We start from the raw sequence: 7,500 nt of genomic DNA, 5'->3' as shown, positions 1-7,500 counted from the left end.
GTTTATGACTTGTCCAACTGGTTTATGACTTGTCCAGAGAGGAAACTGGTTTATGACTTGTCCAAAGAGGAAAGTGGTTTATGACTTGTCCAGAGAAGAAAGTGGTTTATGACTTGTCCAGAGAGGAGAGTGGTTTATGACTTGTCCAACTGGTTTATGACTTGTCCAGAGAGGAAACTGGTTTATGACTTGTCCAGAGTGGAAAGTGGTTTATGACTTGTCCAACTGGTTTATGACTTGTCCAGAGAGGAGAGTGGTTTATGACTTGTCCAACTGGTTTATGACTTGTCCAGAGAGGAAACTGGTTTATGACTTGTCCAAAGAGGAAAGTGGTTTATGACTTGTCCTGAGAAGAAAGTGGTTTATGACTTGTCCAGAGAGGAAATTGGTTCATGACTTGTCCAGAGAGGAAAGTGGTTTATGACTTGTCCAGAGAAGAAAGTGGTTCATGACTTGTCCAGAGAGGAAAGTGGTTTATGACTTGTCCAGAGAAGAAAGTGGTTTATGACTTGTCCAACTGGTTTATGACTTGTCCAGAGAGGAAACTGGTTTATGACTTGTCCAAAGAGGAAAGTGGTTTATGACTTGTCCAACTGGTTTATGACTTGTCCAGAGTGGAAAGTGGTTTATGACTTGTCCAACTGGTTTATGACTTGTCCAGAGAGGAAACTGGTTTATGACTTGTCCAGAGTGGAAAGTGGTTTATGACTTGCCCAATATTGTTTTGGTTAATGAGTTGTCACTTCAACTTGCGGCTGCGGTTTTGCTTGAATAACTGTTGCCGGGCTTAATACACGTCCCAGCGGGCGAATTTGAAGGGGGTGCCCGGGCTTGGGGTCACGTTGGTGGGGTGGTGGAGGGTCTGTGTGCCCTTCGGTCCTGGTCCCGTTGGGAAGGAGGTTGGCGTGCTGCCGAGTGTGCTTCCCCGGACGGGAGGAGCGGTTCAAATCGTGTGCCTTCGGCGGTGGCGGGGAGAGAGCGCAGCTGGGGCGGGTGCGGTGTGGAGACGGAGTCCCTTCTTCCCCGAGGGGGCTAGGGCACTGCCGGTGCGGGTGCAGGCTTACGGCCCGGTGCCTTTTGGTGTTGGGGGTTGCGGTTGGGGTTCGGTTTAGGGTTAGGCGATAGGGTTAGGGATAGGGTTAGGGTTAGGGATAGGGTTAGGCGATAGGGTTAGGGATAGGGTTAGGGTTAGGGTTAGGGATAGGGTTAGGGTTAGGGTTAGGGATAGGGTTAGGGTTAGGGTTAGGGATAGGGTTAGGGTTAGGGATAGGGTTAGGGTTAGGCGATAGGGTTAGGGTTAGGGATAGGGTTAGGGTTAGGCGATAGGGTTAGGGTTAGGGATAGGGTTAGGGTTAGGCGATAGGGTTAGGGTTAGGGATAGGGTTAGGGTTAGGGATAGGGTTAGGGTTAGGGTTAGGGATAGGGTTAGGGTTAGGGATAGGGTTAGGCGATAGGGTTAGGGTTAGGGTTAGGGTTAGGGTTAGGGATAGGGTTAGGGTTAGGGATAGGGTTAGGGTTAGGCGATGGGGTTAGAGCTAGGGTTAGGGTTAGGGTTAGGGATAGGTTTAGGGTTAGGGGATAGGGTTAGGGTTAGGGATAGGGTTAGGGATAGGGTTAGGGTTAGGGTTAGGCGATAGGGTTAGGGATAGGGTTAGGGTTAGGCGATAGGGTTAGGGATAGGGTTAGGGTTAGGGTTAGGGATAGGGTTAGGGTTAGGGTTAGGGTTAGGGATAGGGTTAGGGTTAGCGTTAGGGATAGGGTTAGGGTTAGGGATAGGGTTAGGGTTAGGGTTAGGGATAGGGTTAGGGTTAGGGATAGGGTTAGGGATAGGGTTAGGGTTAGGCGATGGGGTTAGAGTTAGGGATAGGGTTAGGGTTAGGGTTAGGGATAGGGTTAGGGTTAGGCGATAGGGTTAGGGATACGGTTAGGGGTAGGGATAGGGAGTATCTGGGACGGGCAGAGACTCCTCGGCGGTCCCCCCGGTCCCTGGCGGGCAGACGGACCTCCTGGGCCGGAGGCAGCCTCCGCCGGCGTTACACCCTGTCCCTGGCGGGCAGAGGGACCTCCTGGGCCGGGTGCAGCCTCCGCCGGCGGTCCCCCCGGTCCCTGGCGGGCAGAGGGAGCTCCTGGGCCGGGTGCAGCCTCCGGCGGCGGTCCCCCCGGTCCCTGGCGGGCAGAGGGAGCTCCTGGGCCCGGTGCCGCCTCCGCCGGCGGTCCCCCCGGTCCCTGGCGGGCAGAGGGACCTCCTGGGCCGGGTGCAGCCTCCGCCGGCGGTCCCCCCGGTCCCTGGCGGGCAGAGGGAGCTCCTGGGCCGGGTGCAGCCTCCGGCGGCGGTCCCCCCGGTCCCTGGCGGGCAGAGGGAGCTCGTGGGCCCGGTGCAGCCTCCGCCGGCGGTCCCCCCGGTCCCTGGCGGGCAGAGTGACCTCCTGGGCCGGGTTCAGCCTCCGCCGGCGGTCCCCCCGGTTCCTGGCGGGCAGAGGGAGCTCCTGGGCCGGGCTCAGCCTCCGCCGGCGGTCCCCCCGGTCCCTGGCGGGCAGAGTGACCTGCTGGGCCCGGTGCAGCCTCCGCCGGCGGTCCCCCCGGTTCCTGGCGGGCAGAGGGAGCTCCTGGGCCCGGTGCAGACTCCCCCGGCGGTGCACCGGTCCCCGGCGGGCAGAGGGCGCTCGTGTACCGGGTGCAGCGTCCGCCGGCGGTGCACCGGTCCCTGGCGGGCTCAGAGAGCGCCTCGGCCGGGGATCGTCTCGTCCCAACGTCCGCCTGGTCCGTGGCCCGCAGGGGGCGCTGTCGGGCGGGGTACGGCCACGGCCCGACGTGCCTCCGGTGGGCTGCGGTCAGTGTGTGCCGCCGTTGGCCGGCTGCGGGGCTTGGTGCTGTTCCAGCCGTGCGTTAGGTGGGCGAACGGCAGGGGGCGCCCCTTGGGCGGGTGGCGGGCCCCGCGCGGGCCAGCCGTGGGGGGTCACGGTCCGCCGCCGGGGCGTCCAAAGGGCGGCGAGAGGCCGTCCGCCGGTGCTGACAAGTCATAAACCAGCGGCGGTGACAAGTCATAAACCAGCGGCGGTGACAAGTCATAAACCAGCGGCGGTGACAAGTCATAAACCAGGACAAGGTTGTTGACGGCGCCGGGCGGCGGCGAAGCGGCTCACCCCGGGGCAGGGTGGCGATTCGAGGAGGGGCGCCCACCCGGCCGCCAAGGCCGCCGCCGGCGGGGGCCGGGGGCGCCGTTTTGAAAAAGAACCGTAGGCCGGATGGGGTCCGATCCACCCACCTTATGCCGACGCCGAGACCTCATTCCCGGCATGACTACCGGTGGTCCGTCCCGCTGGTCTGCCACTTGCGTTTGGCGTCACGAGGGGTTGGCGGGGTACCTGCAGATTGGTAGGAGGTGGAAAATCGAGAAATGGACTTTGGTCGGAAAGGTCCCCTCGAGCCTCCAGGTCTGCGGAGACCGACCCGGGCTGCCGCCCCGCCGGCCGCTCGGCCCGATCGGGCGCGAATTTCTTCCGATTTTCGCCCTTTTTTCGGGTTTTCGGCCGGCGCTCCAAACGGCGGCCCGACGCCCCGCCGAGGCCGGGCACGGCTCCCCGGAGCGCGAGGGACCGGATCAGACCTCGTCGGCACTGGCATGGCCACCGCAACGCTCGGACTTAGCCTGGGGAGGCTGGTCGAGGCGGTGGCAAGTCATGAACCAGTGGAGTCTGGCGGAGACTGTGGCAAGTCATAAACCAGTCGGACTTAGCCTGTGGAGGCTGGTCCAGGCAGCGGCAAGTCATAAACCAGTCGGACTTAGCCTGTGGAGGCAGGTCCAGGCAGTGGCAAGTCATAAACCAGTCGGACTCAGCCTGTGGAGGCAGGGCCAGGCAGTGGCAAGTCATGAACCAGTGGCAAATCATAAACCAGTCGGACTTAGCCTGTGGAGGCAGGGCCAGGCAGTGGCAAGTCATAAACCAGTCGGACTTAGCCTCTGGCGACTTCCAGGAGGTCTATGAGGTCCTGTGCCGCCGCTTTACCGGGGCCAAGGTTGCAGGAGAGCGGAACGGAGGAGTGGATTGGTCCCGCCGATGGGGCACGTGCATATATGAAAAGTGCACCCTACCGTTAGTTAATCACTTGCCCTCGGAAGTGTATGAGGTCGTGTCCAGCCGTGGTACCGGGGACACAGTGGGGGTGTTCCCGCTAAAGGGAGCGGATTGGTCCCGCCGAGCTGCCACTTGCATTTGTGGTCGAGTGTCTCGGACAGCTGGTTAACCACTTGCCCTCGGTAGTGCCGATGAGGTTTTGAAAAAGCCGATCTGCGGGGACTTGGAGCGCCTTCCTCGGATGGACTACCGGGCGCCCTCCCGCCGATTTGCCATTTGCGTTTGGCGTCCCGAGGGGTTGGCGGGGTACCTGCAGATTGGTAGGAGGTGGAAAATCGAGAAATGGACTTTGGTCGGAAAGGTCCCCTCGAGCCTCCAGGTCTGCGGAGACCGACCCGGGCTGCCGCCCCGCCGGCCGCTCGGCCCGATCGGGCGCGAATTCTTTCCGATTTTCGCCCTTTTTTCGGGTTTTCGGCCGGCGCTCCAAACGGCGGCCCGACGCCCCGCCGAGGCCGGGCACGGCTCCCCGCCGCGCAAGGGGCCGTGTTTGCCTTGGTCTGCCTTGGAATTGTCACCAAACGCCCGCGCTTCGCCTGGGGAGGCTGGCCGAGTCGGTGGCAAGTCATGAACCAGTGGAGGCTGGTGGAGACAGTGGCAAATCATAAACCAGTCGGACTTAGCCTGTGGAGGCTGGTGGAGACAGTGGCAAGTCATGAACCAGTGGCAAATCATAAACCAGTCGGACTCAGCCTGTGGAGGCAGGGCCAGGCAGTGGCAAGTCATGAACCAGTGGCAAATCATAAACCAGTCGGACTCAGCCTGTGGAGGCAGGTCCAGGCAGTGGCAAGTCATGAACCAGTGGCAAATCATAAACCAGTCGGACTCAGCCTGTGGAGGCAGGGCCAGGCAGTGGCAAGTCATGAACCAGTGGCAAATCATAAACCAGTCGGACTCAGCCTGTGGAGGCAGGTCCAGGCAGTGGCAAGTCATGAACCAGTGGGAAATCATAAACCAGTCGGACTCAGCCTGTGGAGGCAGGTCCAGGCAGTGGCAAGTCATGAACCAGTGGGAAATCATAAACCAGTCGGACTCAGCCTGTGGAGGCAGGGCCAGGCAGTGGCAAGTCATGAACCAGTGGAGACAGTGGCAAGTCATAAACCAGTCGGACTTAAGCCTGTGGAGGCAGGTCCAGGCAGTGGCAAGTCATGAACCAGTGGCAAATCATAAACCAGTCGGACTCAGCCTGTGGAGGCAGGTCCAGGCAGTGGCAAGTCATGAACCAGTGGCAAATCATAAACCAGTCGGACTCAGCCTGTGGAGGCAGGGCCAGGCAGTGGCAAGTCATGAACCAGTGGCAAATCATAAACCAGTCGGACTCAGCCTGTGGAGGCAGGTCCAGGCAGTGGCAAGTCATGAACCAGTGGGAAATCATAAACCAGTCGGACTCAGCCTGTGGAGGCAGGTCCAGGCAGTGGCAAGTCATGAACCAGTGGCAAATCATAAACCAGTCGGACTCAGCCTGTGGAGGCAGGGCCAGGCAGTGGCAAGTCATGAACCAGTGGAGACAGTGGCAAATCATAAACCAGTCGGACTTAGCCTGTGGAGGCTGGTGGAGACAGTGGCAAGTCATAAACCAGTCGGACTTAGCCTGTGGAGGCAGTTCCAGGCAGTGGCAAGTCATGAACCAGTGGAGACAGTGGCAAATCATAAACCAGTCGGACTTGTCCTGTGGAGGCTGGTGGAGACAGTGGCAAGTCATAAACCAGTCGGACTTAGCCTGTGGAGGCAGGTCCAGGCAGTGGCAAGTCATGAACCAGTGGAGACAGTGGCAAATCATAAACCAGTCGGACTTAGCCTGTGGAGGCTGGTGGAGACAGTGGCAAGTCATAAACCAGTCGCACTTAGCCTGTGGAGGGAAGGTGGAGACAGTGGCAAGTCATAAACCAGTCGGACTTAGCCTGTGGGGGCAGGTCCAGGCAGTGGCAAGTCATGAACCAGTGGAGACAGTGGCAAATCATAAACCAGTCGGACTTAGCCTGTGGAGGCTGGTGGAGACAGTGGCAAGTCATAAACCAGTCGGACTTAGCCTGTGGAGGGAGGTGGAGACAGTGGCAAGTCATAAACCAGTCGGACTTAGCCTGTGGGGGCAGGTCCAGGCAGTGGCAAGTCATAAACCAGTCGGACTTAGCCTCTGGCGACTTCCAGGAGGTCTATGAGGTCCTGTGCCGCCGCTTTACCGGGGCCAAGGTTGCAGGAGAGCGGAACGGAGGAGTGGATTGGTCCCGCCGATGGGGCACGTGCATATATGAAAAGTGCACCCTACCGTTAGTTAATCACTTGCCCTCGGAAGTGTATGAGGTCGTGTCCAGCCGTGGTACCGGGGACACAGTGGGGGTGTTCCCGCTAAGGTGGAGTGGATTGGTCCCGCCGAGCTGCCACTTGCATTTGTGGTCGAGTGTCTCGGACAGCTGGTTAACCACTTGCCCTCGGTAGTGCCGATGAGGTTTTGAAAAAGTCGATTTGCGGGGATTTGGAGCGCCTTCCTCGGATGGACTACCGGGCGACCTCCCGCCGATTTGCCATTTGCATTTGGCGTCACGAGGGGTTGGCGGGGTGCCCGGAGATTTTCGGGAACACGATTTTTAGAACATTTTCTGGCAGCGGTAGCACTTTGAAAGTACCCAGGAAAGTGCTACTTTGAGGTACGGTCCCGATTTCAAATCGAAGGCCTTACCAATGAGCACTCGGAAGTCCTCAAGGGGTTTTAGCAACAATTTTGACGGACTTTTCGAACTCATTTGCCGGCCTAAAAATCGGTCAGAGTCCGAGCCGGCGGTAACTCTGATACAAACAATGTGTTTCTGTGAACTCTTGTGTGAGAAACATACTTGTAAAAAAAACAGACAAAGTGTTTTTTCTGTGGCGAGAGAGAAACACTTACAAAGTTTTTAATGGCGAGAAAACAAAGACACAATTATATATATATATATCCTTGTACAATAATTCAAGAAGAGACAGACATATATGGTAGAAGACACATTATAAAATGTCTGTCGAGGTTTAGCCTTTGTGACTGGGCACCTCTTGTCTTGTTTTCGGGCACACCTGGAGGCCAGGGTGCCCAAGTCTGTTTTCAGGCGACGCGGGGCGGCGGCGTTCCCGTGCCTGGTTCCCTTGGGTTGCAGTCGCATGTGTCACGGTTAACGGGTTGCACAGAGGCACATGTCGGGGCGTTCCCAGAAACCTGATTGAAGTCAGGCGCCGCACGCCGGCTGGTTGCAAGTGTCGTGCGAGCGCCGAAAGCCTTGGCCGAGAGCAGATTCTCGGGCGCGAGAGGTCACGCCCGTGGCGGCCAGTCGTTGTTGCTTCCTTCCGCACACGGCGGCGTACCTCTCGGCACCTACCTCTCGAACGATCAGGCGAG

Source organism: Scyliorhinus torazame, unplaced genomic scaffold (genome assembly GCF_047496885.1).
Source record: "Scyliorhinus torazame isolate Kashiwa2021f unplaced genomic scaffold, sScyTor2.1 scaffold_376, whole genome shotgun sequence".
In the NCBI taxonomy this organism is placed as follows: Eukaryota; Metazoa; Chordata; class Chondrichthyes; order Carcharhiniformes; family Scyliorhinidae; genus Scyliorhinus; species Scyliorhinus torazame.
Note: the sequence above shows the minus strand (reverse complement) of the source record.